Consider the following 23,118-nt stretch of genomic DNA (forward strand, 5'->3'; position numbering starts at 1 on the left):
CCCATTAAAAAATGCTGTCAGTCAAACTAGTCATATACCTTATTTGATAACTGGGTCTTCAGGGATGCCGAGCTCCTGATCCTTTAATGGATATCTCATATCTCTTGTGGTCTGTTGAACTTTTTGACTTAATATCTGTACTGAGCTTTATAGTATATTCAGGTATTCCTCCAAGCTGTCCCTGTATGTCTGACTCAAAGTGCTGAAGTTCAGAAGGCATGATGAGGTCTTCTTCTTCAGCTATTAAAGAAGTTATGGTAACATGCAAAATGGCAATTTTGAGGCACTGGATGTGAGGCTCTCTCACCTTGTATTCTCCACAGCTGTGCGTGTGTTTTCTGCGTTTGCTACAAAGCACTACAGTTTCCCTTGTTCACTGCGCTAGGTGTCGCTCAGAAGCGAGGCAGGGAGCGCTGTGTTCCAGTGGGGGACAGGTCACCCTGAAGGCACCAGCCTTTTTTGAAGGGCTAACATAAACCCCATGAGCTGTGGCACTTGAGCTTGGAGCACTGACCAGGGGCTCCCAGACAGAGCGATCAGGTGAGCCGGTGCTGCTCTGAAAGGCTCTCAGAGCAGGGATGGATGCCCGCTGCTGTTCTGGGCTGTGCACTGCGGTGGCTGTGCAGCCTGGGAAGCTCTGCACAGGCTGCAGACAGCAGCAGCACTGCTCTTGGGTACGTGGCTATCTGCAATCTATTCCCAGCTTCACCGCTCATGTGCTGCATGGCTTGGGCACCTCATTTTATCTGCTTTTATCTGTAGTTTCTCCATTTCATAAAAATGAAAACATTAAATCATTATATTTTCTGTCTACTACTTCTGCTTATTGGCTTGATTCTTACTGTCACCGAGTCTGAACGTCACACGTTCTTTAACTGTTATTAATTGACAACATCTTATTCTTTTGTGAATACATAAATACAGAGACTTAACATTTTTTGTACTTGTAATTTTAATAACTTCCTACTTGCACTAATCCTAATGTTTCTAATTCTGAATAGCCTGTTCAAGAGGCCCAGAGAGCTATATAAATTCTGGGCCAAAATAAGAAATAAAAGTTCTCTCCATAGTACACTAAATAGGAAATAAAGAAAGAAATTAGCCTCCTGGAGAAATTTGATACACCTTAATTAAAACTGTCTGAGATAAAAATTGACCCCAGCAAATCTTCAATCTAAGCAGCCAATAATGTGCTTTAAATTCACAGATTTGGCAACAACAATTATCTCCAGAATCTGCTTAGGAGACTCCTGCTCAGAAAAATAGTTTTATAGGTTCCTTTACTCTCTGTTCATGAGGCCTCCAAGGTACTTCAGCCAAATCTCAGTGTCTCAATGAACAGACAAGCAAGTCTTTTTAAAATAGGATTTTGTTCAAGAATTCTGAGGAATCAAGTGTCCCTGATGTTTCCATGATTACTTAGGAGAAAGACCAAGGCTCGTTAAAACCAATTGTTCTTAAGCACATTTGGTGGATTTCATTACACCTACAGCCACAATGCATTATGCAGTGGTTGCATTTGTGCAGTACACACAGATATTGTCGTGTGGAGAACCCTGACCATCCTGCCTAGGACTGGCATAAAGCAGCAAACATGAACAGAACTGTGGCTTCCCCTGATGTAAAGACTAAAAAACAGGGTTCCAAAAATGAATTTAAGTATAAAACCACAGCCAACTGGATTTAAAGGATATAGTCTTGTTGCTTAAAATAACCCATACAAATCCATTCAATGTCCTCCTTAGCCTTATCCTGCCTGCAAACTGTCAGGGACTGAACTCTCCATCTGCTGCTAGAAACAGGAAACAAATGTATTTTGGCTGTTTGTCATATATCCAGTCGTGTTCTTAGATGTGTTCCTGCCTGTGGTGGGACATGCCTGTGGTGTGACAGCCCTGTTGTGTGACCACATTCACTGGTCTTGTCCCTATGCTTTGGTCATACTACAGACATAAGTCTAAGAGGACTCTGGAACCCTTGGGAAGAAGGGCAGTGAGGCATGGTCTGAGGGGTAGATCTGGTCTGCAGAATCAGAGCTCCTCATCTCTGAGCTGTGGCATCACTTTTTGCTAAGATAATGGCCTTTGGAGGTTTCTATTGCCTGAGTTAACGTCTCTGTTTATTTTCATTACAAATGGTATCAGCAAATGTTCTCCACTTGAAGAACAGTCCGATGAAACGAGTGCTTTCAGACAAGGAAGGCAAACGTTTCCATGCAATGTTTTGCATCTGCTGTTGATGCCACCATGAAGCACAGGCAAAATGGTACCTCCTGTTCAGATCAGTTTAATGGCACCAGCTTCCTGTCCATGATTCTAGAATTTGGGAGCCAGCAGCAGGCATAACATTCCAGTTGCTAAGGAGAGAGGAGGTTCTGAAGCAGGACTGTGTGAGCTCATTGTTATCCAGCACTAGCAGGTGACCAAGGTATTGCACAACTTAGCTTCCCTTCTCCTCACTGCACATCAGGTCTGGATGAGAACATTCAGACTCATCTGTCTGATTTGATGTTGATGGTGGTAAGGATTTGGGTGCTGAGCCAAGAAATGTAGTGTTCCTTCCACTATATTTCTACCATCCCTGGTGTTCTCCTTCCTAGAGACTATTTTCACCCTCAGTCCTCTCTAGTCCTGATTTTATATCTTCTTGGTACTTTCTTGGCCAAGGGATTTTCCACTGGCAGCTGGCATCACTCTAGCAGTGGTTCAGTTCTCTAGAGTACTTCCCAGCTTTGTTGAGGTTTAGCAATTCCTCTTCAAAGAAAAATTGTATTGTGAGGAAATGCTGGATGTCTTGTGTGAAGATATAAGAGTCATTATTGTTCATAAAAAATTAGTACAGTCTGGAACAAAGTTGCTGGGGGGTATTAATTAAGGCAAGACCCAGCTGCTGCTCCAAAACCACACATGGAAATTCACAGTCTGTCATCATTCTCATCTCTCAAACAGAAGGGATGTGGTTTTCTGTGCAGGTAAGTTATATAAATGTCCTTTCACCAGCAGTAAAGCAATCAACAGAATGAGAGATTATATGAATTGATTGCCTAATCTCATTAGGGAACATGCAGCTACAGTACAAAGTTCCTGCTTAAGCAGTAACCCATGGACATGTACTCAACAGAGAGCTTTCACCATTGAAATGGCTGTAGCATGCCTCAATAAGGATTCTTTCAGCTTTGTTTCGGGCAATGTTGAAGTCAGAATTTTACCTTTATACACTGAGAGAAGAATTTATCTTATAGACAGTTGTAGAAGTGTTTTCAGGTATATTAGATATGGCAGAAACACATCAAGCATGTGACTATGCATACTGACAATCTTAATGCTGCGCCTTGGCAGCAGCAGTATCTTTGTGCATTCTTACTAACAGGTCTCCAAGAGTCTTAAGTTTCCAAAAGATCAAGATGCTTGAAAAGAAATTAATCAAAATGCAACTCTGTCTTCTTCATCTTTGGAGAGGCAGGCAAGAGATGCCTTTAAAAGATAAGGAATACTGTAAATTATTTTTTCACCATTTTAAATAGGTTTGGATATCTATGTTCCAAATCCTACTAAATGGTAACCTTTCTTGCTCCTTTGCCAGGGCACGTGACATGTAACGTGTGTTTAAGTTACACAAACTGATGGAAAAAGATCACATTTGAGAATTAGATTCAGCTGATCTCAACTGAAAATTACACAAGCAAGAACATTTTTGGCTTTTTCCTGGACTCCATCCAGTTCATAAAAAAAAACAGGTAATGTAAAGCCACATTAAGAAACTTGCAGCACTCACCGAGTGAAAGTACGTGAGCTCTGCAGGTGCACCGAGTTCTGAATTCCTTTCAGGGGCACAGGCCCTGCTGCTCATATTGTCTGGCAGAGCAGCCTGCCAAAGGAAACCCAGAGTTGCCTGGGCTATAGAAACAGCTTTAAAAAATGCACCTCTCTCCTCTCGTGCTGGAAACAATTCAGAAGCAACTAGAGACAGCCTGTTCTTCTGATATTACATAAAGGTCCTTTGTACTATTCTGTATTTTTCAAACATTATACAGTTAGGCAACTGTATGTAATTATGGGAAACAAAATCTACAGAGATCTGGTGGCACAAGATCTGATGTCTACTGAGCTTGATTTGTACAATCCTTCTAGTGCACATATAGTTTTAAGGACTCTTTTCCTATATAGTGAGCCTCCTGTACAGACCCTGGAGTAATCTGCTTCCTGCTTAACCAATTCATCTGTCTGATATCCAGAATCTGAATATCAATTTAAAAAAAGATAACAAGTACTGTATAGGAATAAGCATACTTAAAAATAACCTACTAATGACTGAAATGCCCAAACAGTTTGAGACAATTGTGAACCTAACCATTTTCCAACTTAAATGCAAAGATTAGGCAATTGTATGTGAAGATTTTGAAGTGTCATATCCACTGCCCTACAGATTAGAGTATTATCAAGTCAAACCACATACCAGGGGCTATTTTTTCAATTTAAGTCATGTAATAGCTTTGCACATTATGTTAGCATCTTCAAGCACATGTCAAGGCCATGTAGTAACAAAGAAATTTGTATCCTGGGAATTCCACAAGTGTCTGCAAAACCAGAAACAGTAAACCAGAAACAGTTTTCTGTGATCTTTAATCTGTTCTGCTGCTTCCCAGAACAGGGTTCAATGTTGTTATAAAAACAGCGTAGAAGCCTGAACATGCCGCTGTGTGCTATTCTTATATTTCTACATTTTCATATACATAATTAAGAGTATATTTGGAAACACAGATCAGCAGGCTGGGTGGGGAGGATGAGGGGCAGACAGTTAAATAGAGATGTGACTGAAGAGGCCTTCCTCCAGGAGAGGAAATGCTATCCTGGGAAAAACATTCAGCCAAGCAGACTATGTTCCTTGAGACTGGGCTGTTACTTAAAAAAAAAAAAAGGAAAGGTCATGCTTCAAGCATTCTGGTTAGTATTTATGGCTTATTTTAATTTCTGATATTCTTGTTTATAAAAATGCCCTTTTGCATGGTCAAATAACAAATCCATAATCTTAGTGCAAGAGAGAATAAGGCTTTGATGTTAGGTAAATGGTGGTTTCTTTAGCAAGTATTTAAAGATGGACTAAAAACTTCTAAAGCCTCACAATTTCAGATTCCTGTAAAATGAAACTACCCAGTTTTAAATTAATGATTTTGGGGGTGATATTTCATAACCAAATAAGCCAAATGCAATTGGTTTTTTTTTTGCGTCTGCTTTTGTGTCTGTCCAACAGCTTTGGGGTATCTTGGCCACCTTCACATACATCTCACAGAGGTAAGAAATTCAGCAATATTAAGCTTCACTAGTTCCAGGGGAATGAGGATGTTTTAGTAATGTTCCCAGTGAGAAGGAAAGTTATAGGGTGAATTAGACTGTCACTAGACACCGGAAACCCAGTGTGGGAGTGTGATATGAATGTCCAAATCCAAGAAAAGCTCCAGTTAGAGTTCCCATGTTGCTGGATGCTGGCACATAACAGCCCCCATGCCCCCAGGACACACAGCAACAGCAGCTAGGCTGCATTAGGACCTGCAGACAGAGGCCTGCAAACTCCTGCTAATTCCATTATCTGTCATGTGACCTTTTTTTAGGAACTGGAGTTCTCAGAATTCCAGCAGGCACAAACCCAGGCGTCTACAAAGTTCATTCACTTTAAAGTGTGCACGTCTTTACTTTGACCTTAACAAATCCACTCACTACATTTATAAATTACTAGATCTTAGGTTTCCTGTGTGCATAGGAAACTACTACTGAGCAGGAGTGCAACAGCTACCATAACATCCATGACTGAAATCTTTGGTTTATTTTCTGTACCTTAACATTGAGTTATTTAGACATGTATGAATGTTTCTTGAAAGGGGAATTTCCAAGTGGCCAGTTTATATTTGCAGTCAATGTGTGTTACCGTTTGCTGTGGAAGTGTTTGCATTACTCCATCTGGGAGCAGAAATTACACCCTGTGATTTATCTGTTACAACCACAGTAACTAGAACAACTCAAATAGCAAATGATGAGCCCTCACGGTCAGATACTGTAATGAAAACAGCCACAATGCCAGAGGAATAGAAGTAGTGAAAAATTCCTACCCTAGGCTTAACCACAGACAGGTCTGTCTGAGAACCAAAATAGCTCATTTGGTATGTTCCATGCAGATATCTGGTCCTCTTAAAAAAATTAACACTCACTTTCACCAAAATGGAAACTATTTTTTTAAAAGCAGATTGCATTCTATCAATTATATTCTTGGCTTTTATTTCCAGCTTGTTCAATAATGTCTTAAAAACAGCATTTATAATAAGTTTAATTACTTAACTGTATTTTCATCAGCCACATTTGCTTCTCTTTTGTCAAAGCAGAATAATTCAAGCCTATTCCATCTTCTTTTCCCCCAGGATCCTCCATCACATAATCTTTCTACTGTATAAAATATGTATTCCATGGCTTTACTGAATCTCTTTTCAAACAGGGGTGCCCAAGCTGAACAGCTCCAAGTATCTATACCTTAGCATTTAAAAAATATTCATGTTTTTCATCCTGCATTTTTGCACAGTGAATTAAGAATCTGAAATTTGAACCTGCCAGCTTTACCAAGTAATTTTCTGCCTGCCTTTTTAACTCCTGATGGACTCCTGTTTAGTTCTTGCTTCATCTCTGCTGCACACCACTATGTGTACAGTAAATTAGGCTCTGTGTTCCACTTCCAGCTGAAACCTAGTTCCAGACCATTTCACACAAACAACCAGCAAGTAGCTAGAAGTTATGTTTCAGGATCTGGAAAACAGATCTTACAGCAAATTGGCTTTGAAATGAAATGGCCACAAATCTAATAAAAAGAAATTTTTCTATATCCTTTGCTAAGGTTTGGAATGCAAAAGGGAAGTAAAAGCTAGAACTATGTGGATAACTTCTTTCCTCCTCATTTGAAAAATTTTAAAAACCCATTGAATTGCAGAAGAATTTTGCAAACAAAGAAACCCATAGTAATTTCACTTTTAGTTTACCAAAATGTTTTACTTCTTTTGGTATGGATTTTGTAACACTACTTAAATTCTTTTAGCTTTGGTGACAGTTTTCAAGACAATGATGATGTTAACCTGAAATGAATTAATGAAACACACACACAATTTTTCTGAAATACAAAAGTAAGTCTAAACAATTTGCTGACTACTTGTCAGTGAAAATCTGTTCACCAAAAAATGTAGTTCCTGTAGTTCTTGCTAGCAAAAAACCCCCAAATTTTTAATATCCTTCATTAACATTTCTTGGCAGCTTTCTATCCATGAAGATTAAATGCTAGACATTTTTATTAGGTGACTAACTGGAGATCTGATCTTTGAAGGGAACAATTTCATTTATGCTTTCAACTTCCACTAAACTCCCTGTGTTTATAAGCACAAGGGAATTCCAAAGACAGCCAAGGGTAAAGACCATCAAAGTCTATCCTCCACAGAGAAACCTTGGAACAGATTTGAGATCTATGCTGAAAATGTGACTGAGAATATGCCCTGTGGCACTGCACCCAAAAAGTCTTGGGTGATTCCCCACAGCATGTTAAGTACAAGAAATATTTTCTGGAGTTACGCTGAGCTGTTTTCACTTCCTTGTACTTTTGTCCTCTGGTGTCATTTTGCAAACTGGTGGTAAACTGATGTAGCCTTCAAAACCCTGTGTCTGTTTTGAGTTCTCCTTCAAAGAGCACTAACCTGCTACGCACTGCCCTGGCAAAGAAACAACCAACCCAAAGCTCATGCTAAAAAGACCAAGCGTATTTTCCAAACATGTATTTTTATGATCTTCTCTGCACTGATATATTTCAGTATAATTCCATAACCACATAGTGAATTTTGTTTGGTTTTCTCCTCTCTAGCTATGTTCACACTGTTGTTCCTCTCTTCTAGACAGTACTCCAAAGCACAGGTAATCCTGCTGGGCAATTGAGAAATTAAATTCTTTCCCATCAACTAAAGATCATAAAAAAGCCATCAACATCCCTTTAAGATTTCCAGTTTGAAATTCACATCTGTAGACCTGAGCTGTAACTGAGGTGCTACTTGTTTTACTGCACCCTTGTACTGATACATAATGCTTGTCAAAGCTAATATTTAGCTTTCTCCTGTGCAGTTTGTCACTTCCTGGTTTCAGAAGAGTTCTTGCTTTATCTCCTCCTTACACAGCCCCTCCCTGTCTTGTGTGTTCATTTCTCCTTTGAAAGTACAAAAAATCAGCTGCACTAGGCCAGGGTTTGTGAAGCTGTGAAGTCAATTATACAGACTACATCAAACCACAGCTGGGGTGGGTGGGGGTGTGGGTGTGTTAAATATGTTCGTTTTTCTCTTGAAACTCAACCAGAGACAAAATCGCTAAGGTGAGTTTAGCATTCAAGATTCCTTCATTATGGGGCCTAGATATCTGGACACAAATCTTTGAAATCATCCTCTCTAGAAGTAAACGGAATATTTAAAGCTGCTTCAGCAAAGAAGCTGAATTAGCTGAATAACGCATTGAACCAACAGCACTTCCATAACTTTCTGAATAATAAATTAACCATCCACTCATCACTTAGGTATGAATGTGTGCATCTTTGACTTGATTTGATGCATCAGAAGAATCCAGTGGAATAGAAAAGCCAGCAAAAAGGCAACTCTGAAAGTGAAGGCTGAGAAAGGGGGGGCTGGGGGAATAGAGAGAGGTAATGTCTAAAACACTCCTATGGCTTAGGGATTTGTCATCACTCTTTTAAAGCAAGGGTCGCAAATCATCTGCAACTACTAGCAAAATTATGGGAGTTCATTTAGTAATTGGTAATGTGGGACTCTGGTTTTGCTCCCCTCCCCAGCTTCCCATCACAAAACTGCTAGGAGCCACAACAAAGAAGAGAATAATCAGTGTTCTTGTTGGTATCTAAAGCACTGAAATGTAGCAAAACAGCTCCAATTCCTTAGCAAAGTGTTTCTGGGGGACTTAGGGTTGATCATATACAAACGTGGTAAGAGCAAGTCCTCTTGGATGTAAACTTGCTCACTGAGACTCTGCATGTTGGGTAAGGAGGAGATGCACACATCTCCTCACAGAAGTATAATGAGTATGAAGGATGTTCCCCACATCTCACAGGGAAGGAAGTTTTCTTTTCATAGCTAGAAAAAACTACAGCAGCAACTGCATTACTGCTGTATCTTCCAGGAGGCCTTGTCAAAGTCTACATAAATAATCATTCCCTTGACCCTTTTCTGTCATATTTGCTGTAGTTTTGCTATGTGACTGTACTGACAGAATAGACACTTTAAATGCACTACCAGTAGAGAAATACCTGTTAGTCTATAAAGCTGTGAGCAATCAAAACTCTAGCCATCTCCTACAAAGGTAGGAATCCATCATCCAGAAAAATGGTAATTTACACAATTGTATGGGATGGGGTTTACAACACATACAATTAAAAAAAAAACAAAAAGCATTACTCTCCTTGTAGTCCTATGTGGATTTATCATTGTTACCTAATGCTCTTTGCGGATTCTTTTTTAACTCTGAAGCCTAAACTTCATTATTTCAGTCTCCTTCTCAAAAGTTTTGACACATGACCAAAATGGAGACGTCTCATCTAAGAAAAGGGAGACATCTGAGCCATTGGGATACCCATGAGGCTGGAAACATCCCAGCTAGCAGGGACAACGTCCACACCCAGGGGAGTGCAGTCTGGGATGGACCCAACAGGAATAACTTCTATTGATCGTGGTTCCATTGAATGCAATGCCTTTGTTTACGTGGACTTTGGCCACATCCAGTTATAAAAGGAGCATTTTTTTACTTTCTTGCTGGAATATGTGGGTAGATAAAGCTTTTATACTGAATACCAATGACAAGCCTAACTTAAAAAATGAAAGGCAACCGCCTCAGTGACATTGAGTTTAAGTTCTAAAATAATGCAAACTAAATGCTGGACCTTTTATCAAAGTGAAGTAGCAGCTGCATATAATTTCTGTTCACTAAGCCTAAGTCTTCCTGGGTGTCCTTATCTCTGAGGCATTAAATCCTAGACCAGTGCTCAGTAAAACAGCTGAAATCTACTGATTTAAAAGAGCAGCAGCTTTCACTTGATCTTCTCTCTCCTGTCGCGTGTTCCAAGAATGGAGATCAATAGCTGACCCTCTGACTTTGCACTTAAATGCCAGATAATTAAATTGTTATGCTGAAATGATGAAGTGAGGAATTCTGGGGAGCGGAAGATGTATCTTAGCTATGCATCATTTGCAAACCACACTGAAGTATAACACTCAGCAAAGAAGGGAACTCTGAAGTTTAGTATTATTAGGCCTTTAACTACTGTATTTCTCTAATTTTTTACACTCAGGTCTATGAATGTAATAAAGAAGGATGATTATTTAAACATCTATCATGATTAGAAAGTAAAAAATCACTGTAAATGAGCCTCTGAACACATCTATGTATTACTGAATGACAAAACTAAATGATGGCGATTTTTTTTCCTTTTCCATTGGTCAATTACAGTGTTAAATAAATATACTTGAAAAGAACACTGGGGTTGAAAATCCAAAAAAATCTATGTGCTAATCAGCAAATCTGACCTATTGCATCACCCCAGCAAAGGAATTTCAGCCTAGAATTCTTTCCTTGAGCCAAAAATTTGTTGTTTAAGGGACTTTCTTCATTCCTTTCATACAAAGATTGTGGCTTCAGCATAGGTCAGAAAAGTCTGGCCTCTTAAAACAGACTGACATTGATGAAGGTATGTGGGATTTAGTTCTTTTTCTGTCTTGTTGATGAGCCCATTCAAACCTTTTAAAGTGACAAGAGGAGGGCTCTCCAAATGCACATAGCAATAAGCACTGTTTCTGTTGAATGAGTCCAGTTAAAAGTTGAAGGTAATAATGTGGCCCTTGATGAATCCGTGTGCTGGACTGAGGCCTTGTTCAGTCACCTGAGGTCTCGTGTTACTCCTGCTGCAGCATGCTAGCAATGCTGATTCGCTGTCTGCTACAAGCTGATTTCAGCTGCACCACTCACCCTCCGTTAGAGAAAACAAGGTGATTAATGACAGTGTTATGCAGACAGCAACTGAAGCCAAGAAAACAAACTCCCCAGACTCGATTCTTTCTCCTCCAGGAGTGAAAAATATCTTTCTGATAGTGGAAACAACAGATCCAAATGTATCTACAGGGAAGGTGCAGTTAAGGTACCAGCAGAAGCACAAGGCTTCCATCACAGACTCCTGTCTGGATCCTTCCTGTGCTACCTCAGAATTGCTCAGCCTGTTACCCAGCCCACTCTGCAAACCCAGAACAGCTCCAGATCAGACATCTGACTGTGAGCAGCTCCATGGCAGCTCCAGAGTATGACATTCCTTGGCATCCCATCCTCCTTCAGCTCTTTACAGTGGACAAAAATATTGCACTCTCACTATGGGACACGTGCACCTCTCCTTCCAGTCAGGGAATTTCTCTTTGTGAGGCTCAGGATTATGTGCCACCAGAGCTCACAGGCTCTCAAGCCATTCACTCTCAGTGGTGTGGTCATTGCACAGAGAAATTATATATGTAGCAGAATTAACCAAACAGGTACTCATAGGTCAAATGGCAGGAACTAAAAATGGCACACAGTGACTTCTTAATGTCACAACTTTTTTCATGAGGTTCTTTTGCATACATATCTCCATGGAAAAAACTTGAACCTGAAGATGCTTGTATTGCAAAATTGCTTGAAATAAAACTGAAAATTCATAAACCATCCTTGCCTGTACAATGACCACAGGAACGACCTCTGCAGTGGTTTAGACTGCTTTCAGTGAAAGTCTACCTCGAAAATTTTTAGTTGTGGTGGCTTTCAAAAAAATTTGCATGATAATGTTCATAATCTCTGGTTAGACAATGGAAATGTTTTAAGTGGGAGAGCAATTAAATAGGTAATGACAAAATATATTTATCTGGTGTGAACTGTGGGTTAATTCATGCTGAATTTGGAAACTTTGGCTCCACAAGCTCTGCCCAGCAGCTGCATGAATAGCTGCAAAGAAGGAATCATATGACCTCATGAATCAGTCTTTTCTCTGTTGACATATCAATGATTTTTTTTATTATTCTATTGTACTAAAAACAGGATAATGCTTGTAAAAGCAAAGCTTATCAAATTAACAAAAGGTTGTCCTGCTATGCAAAATAACAGACTAAAGGATTAGTCATCTAATCTGAGACCTGCACTTTATTTATCTGAGTTCTGGAAGACGTTGAATGTCATTTGCCTCCAACTGAAGTGCACATACTTTGGCATGAACAGACCTTGCGGGTAAGTTATGACATTTCATGTGCACAGCAGCTCCCAGGATTTGGGGACAGGATGAGATTTCACTTTGCTAGAAGCCAAGCAAACAGAAGTCAGTGAAGTTGTCTTTGGCTGTAATTGTGAAATGTCTCCTTGTGAACTTTTGAACTGTTCAATCAACAACATCAGAGTAACACAGCATGCCTGAAACATGGGGCTTCAGCATTTATAAGCGCTGCTAAAGCTGTAAAGCTAAGTGAAAAATCTGATACTGAGAGTTTATTGCAACTGTATGGAAGGGAGAGGGAGTGGGATTTCCTGTTATTTTATTCTCATTCTGGGTAGATTGTTTGCCAGAGAGGAAGGTGGTGTTGAAGTAGTTTATGAGCAGCATCTGCCAATGGCCATATTGAGCAGGCAGCTTCAGGGAACAGGCAGCTCTGGAAAGTAGTTTTATGGGCTGATAATCAAACACTAAATCTGTTCCTAGACACAAGGCAGCTACCATCCAAGGTATGCACAAAACTATTGCACACACACCAAAATCTTCTGCCCAGATTGTTTAACCACCCTCCCTGTTTAAACTAGGCTTCAGGCTTTTTGTATGCTATAGAGGAATTAGATTCTATTGTAACAGTTGTAATATTGTAAACTGCCCACTTTTAAAACAGGTCAACTTTTTAGAAAAGACAATTTGCAGTTCATCATTCAGCTCTTGCAAGTCATTTATATGCCCTATTTTGTCAATACCTTCCCTGGATTTTTTGCATCTCCTTGTAGCCTCCTTATCACAGCTATATGAAAAGGAAAAAAGAGCTCCAGTTACCTGCTCCTTTCCGGTTTCAGCTGTTTTCAGTCTTTTCTATATGTTAATACTTTAAACTACAAATGTTTTAGGCACATACCCATCCAAGCCTCATTCTCATACCGAATCAGAAAAGAAGTAAGAGCAGGTTTTCACCACTTCTCTCATTAACACGCGGGGTGTGACAGAGCCCAAGTGCAGCTCAGCTGTTCGATGCTGGTTTGCCCTGTTTGATGTTGGTTTGAGGACAGCTGGGGCAGGGTCGGAGGGAGCCGGCCCCACCAGCTGTGCCTGACGTGTGGGGTGACGGCGCAGGAGAGAGGCCATGGCCAGAGCTGGAATGGAATGAATGGAGCATTTGCTGGATCGTGGAGGATCCGAGTCACGAGTCAGTTGTCTGAGTATGGCTCTGGATGTGAAACACAACTGAAAAGCTGAGATCTTACGTAGAACACAGGCATACTTCAAAGGCAGCTTTGTCAAGGGCATCTTGAGATATATAACATACATAACTCAAAAATAGAGAGGTGTTTTCCAAAAACTATCTTACCATGGACTAGCAGAGAGAAATCAACTGCATTATATTTTTCATGAGCAAATACTGCTTTCACTACTTTTCTATCTCAAAGTAGCATTGAGAGAAACATCTATGCTATTTTAAAAGTTACTAAAACTTACATATATACATCATGGCCATTTTAGCAGCTCTGTCTTCCCTTGCCTGCTGCACTGATGTCCTCATTGTTTGCCTTTACAGAGCACTCTGTAGTGTTAAAACTCTGTTAAACCCAGTTATACCTCACAGCAGAATATGGTTTATACATATGAATCGTGCCAGAAGGGCTGCCCAGCAACTACCATTTTCTCTGTAAGTATTTAAAAACTTTATTGACATGTAAACCATTTCACCTTGTGAGAGATGAATGATTCTTTAGCAGAGATTCTTAATTCTTTGGGTCCATACATGTCAGGTAAAAGTTCAGTAGCTGTAAATGTAGACAAGTTCAGTAGCTGTAAATGTAGTAGAAAGATCCCTATTACTTCCCCAAACATAAATTCCTAGTGCCTCCAGCACATTCATTGCTGCTCTTCTACACTTGTTTGATGAAGTGTGCAGGTCCATTCTCTAACAGGCCTGCTCTTGTGGGTGAGGAGAGGAAACCCACTGGCCTTTCTGGATTTTTGAGGTGGAGTACGTGTTCCCTGTGTTTGCAGGAAATTATCTGACCACACTTAACATGCCTGACACACAGGGGCTAATGAAGTACTCTATAATACAGTATCTTACTGTGGCCAATTTTTTTTCAGAAGATTCCTAGGATAAGGAAGTTCTGTGAAATATAATAGGAATTGCATCATTACTGTGAAATTCTAAAAGATATCAGTGTTACATACGTCTGTAGGCTAGCTCCAAAACCCTATGCACAAGATATAATTTTTACTTTAGAAAAGATCACAGAAGTTCCCTGCTGTTCTTACTTTCATTTGGACTCTTGCTCAATCCACTCCTAAATCTGAGAACCACAAAATGATTTGAACCTGATTTCCTGTCCATATTCCTAGCTCCTGAGCACAACTCTGGCAATCATGGGTCTTGGGCTGAGATTCAGGAATTGCAGTATGCAGAACTGCAAGGTTCATAAACTTGAGTAATAGGGAGGTTCTGTTACAACAGACAGACTGTGAATAAACCCAAAGAAAACAGGAATTGCAGCTTCATGAGTTGTGGTGTTGTATCCTGACTTAGCTTTGAGGGATTGAGATGATCCAATTATTGCTGTTGCAGCTTGACAGTGCCAAATGGGACAGTTTATCATTCCTCCCAAAAGACGTGATCCACAAAGTACTCTGAACTTGATTCTCAGCCAATTGGTTGGAACTTGTTTCTACTTTCTTTTTAAAATTAATTTTTACAGCTCAATTTTAGAATTTGTGAATAATGGACAAATAAGAGAAAAACTTAACTCTTAGAAAAAATGATTCATCACTACACTGCACAAAACCAGGTATGTGCTTAGCATTCTTTTCAGAACAGAAATACCTCAGCACTGTAAATTTGTGTACACCATGCTGTCTGCACGCTCATCAAGCTGTGTTTTATAATCAGAAGAGTTACACAAAAAACTGGCCTATGAACTCAGGACTGTTTTTATCTTTTTAAAAAATTCGATTTTAAAAAATCCAAAGGTGGTCTGATTTCCAAGTGAGAAACAGCTGTGCAGTGAAAGTTGCTGTTGTTCTTACTGTGTTTGTCTGGGAAACCACAACAATGTACTCAAATGCAAAACGTGCCAGCACAGTCACTCCTTCATAAAGGGAATACCACAGACCTTGCATTGCACAGATGAGAATGGTACAGCCTCCTTGGAACTATTTGACTGAGGAAACAGTTATGTGATAATTTGGATTTCTTTGAAAATGAGACTGGAACTCAGTTCCTCTACAGCATTCAAAGAAGAAAAACTATCAAGCACACCAATCACATCAGCTCCTTGTCTTTCTGTAAGAAATTCATCTAAACATCTAACAAAGCAATCTGCATGCCAGCACCAGAAAGACATAGCTTACACCAAACGAGTTTGAGTCTCTTGCCAACAACTGTGATCATATCCAACTGACAGTGGATATGCATAATTTTTCCAAGGATACTCTACACACAGAACCAGAGTTAGCTCTTGGAAAGAAGCTTTAAGCAAACATTTGCACAGAAGTTCAACAGAGGTATGGAATGTTTTTTTAAATGAATTAGTCTGTAATTCACCTGCAAATGCTAATCTTAGGAGCACAAACTGATGACATAACCTCAACCTTTTTCAAAAATTCGTTACAAAAGCAAAGCACCAGCCAGATAACATTCTCTCAGAACATTTTTGTAACTTATTACATTCTTGAGGATAAAAAATAAATTTTAGTAATTTTTTGCCCTAAAGACAAAAATTGATCTAGTACAATCAGGGGGAAGTATTCTATTGCATGTAGAAATTAAATTATGTTCCTGTAAACAATCTGTAAGAACAAGATTCCTTTTTTCACTCAGAGGTTTGGTGTTAGACTGAGAGGAGAGAAGTACTCAAATCCTTATGAATACAAACATAGTGAAAGAGGAGAGCTAGGATTTTTTTGGGTTACAGAGTCCTAAAACCTCAAAGAATTAACAGCAGCCTATTAAACAATATAATTTAAAATTATAGGAAAGAGAAAAGGAAGTATCAAGGAAACCACATAGGTTGAAAATAGTATATTATCACAGAGGTCGTTTTGTTTTGATAAGATCAGTAATATTGTTTTCTCCAGAAGTCATACTGCTCAGAAAAATCACATTCAGAAATGCAGAGAAAACAGATGAGTTCTACATGACTTTTCACCAGGAAAAGCAGTGTTAGCAAAAAGTCTCTAAAATGTGTGGCCCTTCACCATGTAGGCCCTTTTGGTATGAGTCGGGTGAGAGTTTATGCTTGGAGAGGAAAGCTGTATTTGCTTAGTCCACACTGCTTACTGGAAACATCAGCCAATTCCAAATACTGCAGTAGGGTAAGAAGCAGAATCACAAAATGTTCTGTTCTTTTTGTTGTCTTTTTTCTTTTTTTTTAAGGGAACGCCCCTTTGGGAACTGACTGAAACTTTTCTTAGAAGATACTGGTGCTGAACATCTGTACTTTGACAAGCAGCATTCAAAAGCTGTTTCTCATTACAGTTTTGTCTCTGCAGTATAGAGTTAGAGCTTTGTAAATTATCACTTCAGTAAAAGGTATCTGACAGTCATGTTTCTAAACACATTTCATCTGCACATGTCCCGGTTATAGAAGTCTGGGACAAGGTTCATGGTAAAACATTTGTGCCAGCTGTTGTACAATATTTGCTCACATCAGTGAGCACAGCAAAGATAACATTATAATCTGCCCGACCACTTCATCCTCTGAAAGCTACCAATGACACTTATTAATTAAAATGGCTCCCCAGAAGTTAGACTGCTAAATTTGCACTCCAAGCTCCAACAGATGCTGGCTTAAGTCTGATTTGGTCAGTGAGGCGGTGCCCCTAAATGATACTGTCCTGCAGACTGAAAGGAGATGCCAACACAACAAAACTCACTGTAGCTGAAAGAAATGTGGAAAAATGGTGTAAATCTTTCAGAATGGTAATTACCTCCATCTCGTGTGATATCTGAACCCGTTTGCAGAGGACACTTTAAGAAAGCTGTGGAGTACCGAAATGACTGATGAGTAACATTGTGTTCCCACACCTCTTGGCTACTCTCCTCTTAAGGTTACTGTTTCAGACCCCCGCAAACTCTGGCACTCATTTGAAAATTTACCTTGGCAATAGTGTAAGGGATTCTGCAGCACAGGTAAGGGCTGGAGGTTTTGGGCAGAGGGAGAATTCTCCCCCCAGGTTCCATTACTTGAGCAATGCTGAGTTAATCTACCAAGCTGCAGCAGCCTTATTCCCCTCTCAAAGCCTCAGCAGCACACAGAGGAGCAGCAGAATCAAAGTTAGTTTCACTAAAAGTTACATTTAACTGTGCAAGCCCACTTCTGCGTGTGTTATCAATGCAATGTCATATATATGCATATTATATTTGCAGGTGGTGGGTTAGGAAGAGGTTTCTTTCCAAATGAAATGCAAGATTATGTGCTTAAAAACCCCATGTGTGTTTCCTTATTAGAGACACTGAGAATTGTTTTCTTAAGACAAGGGGTATGTGATTAGCTAGAGATAGTCTTACCTCATGTCATACAACTTGAAGTAAAGTGATTCTATTAAATTCACACCTAGCATCTACTAAAATTAGTAATCAGTAGTTAGAATTACTTTGCACCATGACCAAATTCTACATCTTCTCTGTCACATTTGTTAAAAAAAAAACAAAAAAAAAGCGCCAAGAAGAAGAAGAAAAATTATGTGCTTTTTCATACATTTCTTAAAGGCCTGTTCATGCTAGTAACTTCATGTAGGGGTACCTATAAATTCCAAAGCATTTTCTTTTCTGGTTGCTCATATATTTGCTCATATATTTCTATTTAAGCTAGAATTTGGTTCTAAATGTTGCCAGTCTGAGAAATTCTTAAATGCTACTGAGAAGAATTCAGGAGTTTTCAATGATGAAAGCTGGGGGAATTAGAAGGTGTAAATATGGTACATCTTTGCACAAAGGAGAAAAACATATCAATGAGAATCCTGTCTGAAAGTAGTCCCTTGGGGTATCTAAGAAATTCAGTTTTGTTTTGGCCATGTTAGGAGAATTTAGAAGACATATTTACAAATACATTCTGGATTTATTACATAGTAAGACTAAACATTCTATTGGCACTGCTTGTATAGACATATATACAGCAAATGGAAGTTTCCACTGACTTTGAGGGGCTTTCAGTGCTCTATGAAGTATTTTACATGCTTGAGAAAGCTGCACACAATTCACATAGGGCTTGGAAAATATGTCAATCACCAGAACACTCAAAAACTGCCATGACCCTCATGTATTAATGCTCATCTGCAGTCCTGCTGGCATTTAAAAGAGATTGCAAAATAAAATTCAGTAAGCCCCTACACGTAAATAACAAAAATTAGTCCATGGTTCTGTGAAGTTTTAGCAGCATCTCTGTTTTATTTGTTATAGCAAAATAAGACCTAAACGACTAGATTAAGAATGTAGGAAAGCACTATATTTAACTGGGAGGTTTGCAAGAACGTAAAATAGTCTCTAAAGTGCCAGTCCAGTATGTAAATTTGTACCAAGGTAATTTCATTTATTTACCCTGAAACTGCAAAATAAATATTTCCCTGATCTATTAAGAAACAGCTCATCATTTCACCAAAAATTTTGTAGGAAACATCTGAAAATGTACTAATCCTTCTCCGCTGGTCCCATTCTGAGTTCCTCTAGTGGAAATACTGACAGCTGTTTACTTTCAAAAGCTGAATCAATCCCCTCTGGCTGTTGTACCTCATCTGATCTTACTCTGGAAGAGTTGGCATTTCTGCTGCTCTCCTTTACCAGCTTTAAAAGCTGCTGTTGAAGGCAGTAAGGACATAACCAGCATGCCCACTCTGCTTGGGTATTTGTTGTCCAGGGATATTCCAGCTGGCTGCCGGACCGAGGCAGATAGAAAGATGTGAAACATGCAGCAGCAACACTGTCCTTGCATATGATTTTTCAAGGTCATTTATTCCAAAACCTCATATAACTCATAACCAAATAATAGGAGTGGTCTGGTAGAAATACAGTGTGCAATAAATCTAAGATAGCTTATTGATCCATTGAGTACAACATCAGCAATACCCAGTCCCCAGTATTCTGCCTGTATTTCCTGAAAGCACTCCAAAAGGACTGTAAGTGATTACAGCAAATCTTTTCCTTGCACTAGAGGTCATTTCAGGATATGCTTACTTTAATACCATTGACTTGTGCCAAGTTCCTGGTTAGTAAATGCTTTTTATGTTAAGGCTGCATAAAAAGCTTCTGAGGTCGTTTTTCTACAAGTAACCACAACGGTGTCACTCTGAACTTTTAAAATTTTTTCTTTTATATTAAGTGGAGGCCCTGTAAGATCTGCTGAATCTGCAAGACCTGAAAAATACAGGATATGTGTGTCTGACTTCAGTGCCTACACTTAAATAACCCACATTGTCTAGCTATTGTTAAACCGAACACAGCAAGATAATGATCTCACTGCCCATGCAAATCTACCCCATAAAAGCCAAGTGGGAAACAAAGGGAAAAAAGTATACCTATAGAAATTCTACAGAAAGGACCCTTCAAAAGTTGTCCTGCATTTGAACAGCAGAGTATTTTTTTGGCTCTGTCAGCACCGACTTCCAGACAGCTGATCCAAGATTGGAAGGGGGTGGAGGGAAGTTGGAACGTGCTTAACTTAAAAAACAGAACTAGAAACCACATGTCCAATATAAACAAGTTCCAGGTTTCTGCTCTTGGACGTGCCATAAGCATGTTCAGCCAGACAATAACACAATGGAACAGTTGTGTTTTAAATGGTTAAAGGTGCCTTCTTTTCAGATGGAATCCAATTGTGAGTTTGTTTCATAAGGAAAAGGTTTTTAGCAAAAGGTTTGTTTATGGAAATTTTTGTTACATACACTTCCCAGTGTCTTGCAGAGAAATGCTACCGCAGAAAAGTCTTCTGCTGATCATTCTGAACACTCTTGTCCATAGGGCTGTGATTAATTTCTAATACAAACACAGCAATCCACTGCAACTGTCCATTCATTAAAAACCTTGCTTGTCAGTTAACTCCCAACTTTTTGTAAGACCTAGGTCTTGCTACTGGACCTAAGTCCCACTCCCATGCTAAAAGAAAAATGGTTTGTGAAAAGAGAAGTCTGTGATGTTTCTGATTTTTCATTAGACACATAGTTGTAACAATGACAAGTACAGTTTTACTTTAAATGCTTTTTAGCTACAATACCCAAATTCTGTTGTTACCAGAAGCTTCATTTCTGGTCTTCTGCGTGATTAATATCTCCACAAAGACTGGGGAGAAAGAGGGGGGAAGGGGAATAAAGGGAAGCCTTTCACAGAGAAACCTGTATAACCATCAGGAGAGGTAGTTCCCCCTAACAGCTAATATTAATCAAGTGTGTGGTAAATACAGATGTCATGCATGGATTTTCCATGCAACTAATTTAGCCCTAACTCTTTTGCAGTCTTGAAGCAGTCATGTAAGAGGAGTGAGTAGGAGTAGTTCTATTTTTTTCCTGACTTCAGCTCCTTTTGAAACATGTTTTAAAATTTGCTTACTTTTTAAGAAGTTTATGCCCTGTGTTTATTTCAAAGACTTCAGGAAATTACAGCATATATATTTTTTTGTTATCTTCAATGAATGCAGATTGTTTGATCCAGGCTTAAAATCAATACTTTTAAATAAGAACTTTAGTCTTGAGAATTGCATTGTAGGGTGAGGACTCAGGCAGGGCTTTGAGGGAAGTTGTTCTATGTTTTCTACAGACTTTTGTCAGTTTTTGTTAACGTGTTGAAATTTTTTTAAAGGAAGTAAGAAAGGAGTTGAAGAGCTGTTTCAGAGGAAGCACAAACAATGCTTTGAAAACTTGTATTTTTTTAATAATATAGGCTTATTAAAAGAGTTAAGATTATCAGTTTTCAGAAGAAAAGTGGCAAGCTACTGAAGTTCTTAACACTAAGGAAGAAGGCTTAATCCGTAGGATGGAAAGACAACTTCTTTTCTGAGGCTGGTATTTGAATCTGTCCAGAAGCCACAATTTGAGCCCATCTCAGAAAAAAAACCCCTCAGAGAATATGTTTTGATGCACTCAGCAAAGTAAGGAGATGGAAGACACTCAAGGGACACCTTGCAGCTTTTGGATAATCTGGGTGTATGCTAATGAGACTGAAGGAAGCATACAGAGCCTGTGAGTTGTTTCTAACTTTTAACACAAGAAACCAAACCCAGGAGGCCCAACATGCAGAGGGACAAATTCATTTAGTCTGTCCTTTCACCTTTGGGAATTCCGCGTTGGAGAAAGGCCTTTTCAATTTCCTCTGGCATCCTGTTCAGAGGGAGTGCAGCTCCCCAGTAAGTCCTGGTATGCAGAGCAGCCAAACTGGCAGCCCAGGAGGGTGGGCTGAAGCACCAGCACCAGTCACTTCATCCTGCTGTACACAAGAGCTGTCTGCAGTCCTGTTTTGCACTGCTCTTGAGTGGCACAGAAGGCCCTGGATTGTGTTTCTTCTCTAGTAATCTTTTCCTGCAAAGCCTTGGGTGTCACCAACACTGCCCACCTGCTGCACGCACACATAAACGCCTTCAGGAGTCACTGCGAGCCTAACGACAGCTAAAAGCAACCTCAGCCAGGCCTAGTCCATGGGGTTTTATTTAATAGCTATGTTTCTGGTAATTGTCAGGGGCTAAAATGGAAAAGGAAGTTTATTTCTATGATAGAAGAACTTGCTTCTTACATTGGTTAATTGGTTTCTACACACATGGATAACATCTTGATTCAGAACTTAAGGGAAGCTGTGCTTTACTGTTTTGTTTTGAATTAATAGTGAGAGCAAATCAGACTTACTAGAACTGAAAGTGAAATACAAACCACTATTTAAAATGGATTATTTGTACTTTATATAAAGGCCTCTTTACCAGTCTGAACATAAGTCATATACTACTCCTGTTTGTCCGGCCTAATTGTTATGCTCTTCTCATACTTGTCACAGTGAGGTCTGATTGCTTTATTCTCAGATTGTTTTCAAATACCAACTACATTATTAAATTCTCCATCTTCATATATCCCAGCTACAACGTCATCAGAGAAATTTTGCTTAAGGAAACAAGATATAACAATTGATGGGTAAAAAAGGGTACATAAGCTAAAAAAGAACTTCTTTTCATACAGGTTCATTAGTGTTGTCCTCAAATATGTGATTACAGAGATTTAATGTAAAGAAATGGAAATGAGTTGGTCTTTTTGACCTATTTCAATTCAGCTAATGAATAAAGGTTAGACTAAAAAGAACAACAGATGCCAAATAATTTATCTCCCACAACTGCAAGATTAAGCAGGCAGAACACACAGCTGCCCAAGCTCAGTCTGCCAGCTAGAGACTGGCAAAGATCTTGACCACTTTCTCTTGGATGAGTCCTAACCTGACATGTAGGAGCAAGGATAATATAATAAGGCCTTTTCTTCTTCCTGTGCTTCAACAGCCACCATAGAGATGGTTTAGCAACAGTGCAGAGGAGCTACTGCTAAGCCACATGGCCCCTAAGCTGGTTTTACTGCAAAACTAAGACTCCAGGATGAGACTGGTGCCCACTTCTCCTTAGCTTCTGCCAATTTGTGCACACTCATTTAATTCTGATGACTGACTGAAAAGCTGTTTCTGTGTTGATGTGCTGCTTAAATGCTTAGAACTAGTAAGTTTAGAAGGACAGTTCAATGGAGTTAAATGAAGTGAAATGAATGAAATGAATTTTGTGCTTTTTCTGTATTCTTTATGGTGATGGTGTGCTAATGGAGATGGCTAAAAACTTGAGAGGTCACAATGATTTGGTG

At 39.3% G+C, this 23,118-nt stretch overlaps 1 protein-coding gene across 1 annotated transcript in view; it reads right to left on the reverse strand.

Moving 5' to 3' along the window:
• The window catches only part of KLF13 (KLF transcription factor 13), a 33,531-nt gene that overhangs the window by 5,679 nt on the left and 4,734 nt on the right, over positions 1 to 23,118 (reverse strand). The window lies entirely within an intron of this gene.

This window comes from Prinia subflava, chromosome 15 (assembly GCF_021018805.1).
Source record: "Prinia subflava isolate CZ2003 ecotype Zambia chromosome 15, Cam_Psub_1.2, whole genome shotgun sequence".
Taxonomy (NCBI): Eukaryota; Metazoa; Chordata; class Aves; order Passeriformes; family Cisticolidae; genus Prinia; species Prinia subflava.